The 2,500-nt window shown below is 50.0% G+C and overlaps 1 pseudogene across 1 annotated transcript in view; it reads left to right on the top strand.

Moving 5' to 3' along the window:
* Positions 1–2,500, top strand: part of LOC308151801 (solute carrier family 12 member 7-like) — a 55,601-nt pseudogene that overhangs the window by 12,926 nt on the left and 40,175 nt on the right. The gene's annotated exons all lie outside the window — the stretch shown is intronic.

The following is a 2,500-nucleotide window of genomic DNA, read 5'->3' as shown; positions in this document are numbered from 1 at the left end:
GTTGATAACGTCCATTACTGGATTTAGACTTTAGTCTGCTTCTTTGTCCTGTCCTTTAGTGTGTAGACAGACAGACAGACAGACAGACAGACAAGGCAGGCAGGCAGACCGACAGGCAGTGTGTTTGCGTGTGTGTGTGTTTGCGTGTGTGTGTGTGTGTGTGTGTGTGTGTGTGTGTGTGTGTGTGTGTCAGTACAGCCAGTATATGCTGATGTCTTCCCTGCTGTCCTTGGCTGGTTTCACCACCTTGTGTAGAGGGTGTGTGTGTGTGTGTGTGTGTGTGTGTGCGTGCCTCCCCCAACCAGGGGAGATAGAACACCAGGGGAGGCTGGGGGAGGTAGAACACCAGGGGAGGCTGGGGGAGGTAGAAATCGGAGGACGGGCTCATTGTAATTTATTATAATTTTTTAATTCTTCATTCCGTTCGATTACAATACTATAATAATAATAATAATAATAATGTCCTCCGATTTCTGCCTCTACCAGCCTCCCCTGGTACAGGGTCAATACTGGCATTGATCTGTCTCATTAACACGTGATGGTGATGATGATGATGATGATGAAGGTATTGATTGGTTTCAGACTCACATGTTCACTCTGGAGTCAAACAGTTCATGTCTATAGGCAACCTGACTGGCATTGAACCTTGGTCCCCAGGCCAAGTGTGTGTGTGTGTGTGTGTGTGTGTGTGTGTAGGGTATTGTATTGTAGGGTAATGTGGGCGTGGTTAATGAGGGATGGAATGTGGGCGTGGTTAATGAGGGATGGAATGTGGGCGTGGTTAATGAGGGGTGGAATGTGGGCGTGGTTATACAGTAGAATGTGGGCGTGGTTATACAGTAGAATGTGGGCATGGTTAATGAGGGGTGGAATGTGGCCGTGAGCCAATAGCGTCACACGTGCGGTCAAAGGCACCGATGATGCTGACCCACCAGAACACAGCAGAACACAGCAGAACAGAGTACGCACGGTAATCTGAGAGAGGACAGGGGGAGGGGGGGAGGGGTGGTAGGGGAGGGGGGGGAGGCTGAGGTCCTGAAGGTTACACATCACCCTCCCTGCCTCCGGCCTCCCTCATCATATCACACTGTTCAACACGCAGGACGCTATGGAGCGCTATGGAATCCATATTCACATTGACATGTTTGGCATTTAGCAGACGGCGTTTGTCCAAAGCGGCTTACTTTTTCTGATACCTGAAAAAAGAATAGAAGGGGGCCAAGGATTGACCCTTGGGGAACCCCAGATGTCATTTTAATTTGGTCAGATACAAAGTTGCCAATGGAGACATCCATTGGCAACTTTGTCCTGTAGGTAGGATCTAAACCAGTCCTGTAGGTAGGATCTAAACCAGTTTTGGGCAGTGCCCGAAAGTCCTACCCAGGTTTTTAGTCTTAGTATGTTGTTCATTAAATGGTATTCTCCCGATCTGTTTAAGTGGAGGCCATCTCTTTTGAATAGGTCTCTCTGCCTCCAGAATATGTTCCAGTGGTCAATGAATTTCAGCCTTTTAAGTTGGCACGCACCAGAGAGCCACGTGTTAAGGCTTAGGAGCCGGCTGAATTCCAGGTTACCTCTGTCAACAGTGGGTAGCGGTCCACAGATGAATGTCTCAATCTTAAGCTTGTCAAGTCTATTGAAAAGTTCCATGAAATCACGTCTCAAGTCTACTGAGCCCATTTTACGTGAATCGGTTTGTCCCACATGTAATACAAGACGCTTTGTGTCTGGGTTTTTAGACAGTGTTTCTTCCAAATCTTTTGTTATTTCTGAGACCGTTAGGTTAGGAAGACAGTGGATATGTAATTTTTTACCTCTTACGTTTCTGATCGCCGAGTCTCCAATCAACAAAGTGTCTTTTGGAGGTGAGGTCTGTTTCATCCGCTGCATGTCACACAGAGAAGTAGAAGAAGGAGGGGGTGACCTTGAGCTCGTGTCTGCGGGCCGGGGAGTCACCGGGGGGGGCCGGGGAGTCACGTGATTCCCAGGCCTGGGAAATCTTGGTGTGACTCTGATGTTCTTATCTCGGGCCTTGGGAGTCATGCCAGCTCGCTGCTCCGCGGGCCGGTGTCTCAGACTCCTATCTCGGCTCTGTTTAGTCATGGGGGTAGTAGACGTCTCAGGAGGGACAGTACAGGGGGGTAGTAGATGTCTCAGGAGGGACAGTACAGGGGGGTAGTAGACGTCTCAGGAGGGACAGTACAGGGGGGTAGTAGATTTCTCAGGAGGGACAGTACAGGGGGGTAGTTGATGTCTCAGGAGGGACAGTACAGGGGGGTAGTAGACGTCTCAGGAGGGACAGTACAGGGGGGTAGTAGATGTCTCAGGAGGGACAGTACAGGGGGGTAGTAGATGTCTCAGGAGGGACAGTACAGGGGGGTAGTAGACGTCTCAGGAGGGACAGTACAGGGGGGTAGTAGATGTCTCAGGAGGGACAGTACAGGGGGGTAGTTGATGTCTCAGGAGGGACAGTACAGGGGGGTAGTAGACGTCTCAGGAG

Source organism: Nansenia antarctica, assembly GCF_963989245.1.
Source record: "Nansenia antarctica genome assembly, chromosome: 2".
Taxonomy (NCBI): Eukaryota; Metazoa; Chordata; class Actinopteri; order Argentiniformes; family Microstomatidae; genus Nansenia; species Nansenia antarctica.
Note: the sequence above shows the minus strand (reverse complement) of the source record. Positions and strands in the feature narration are given on the sequence as shown.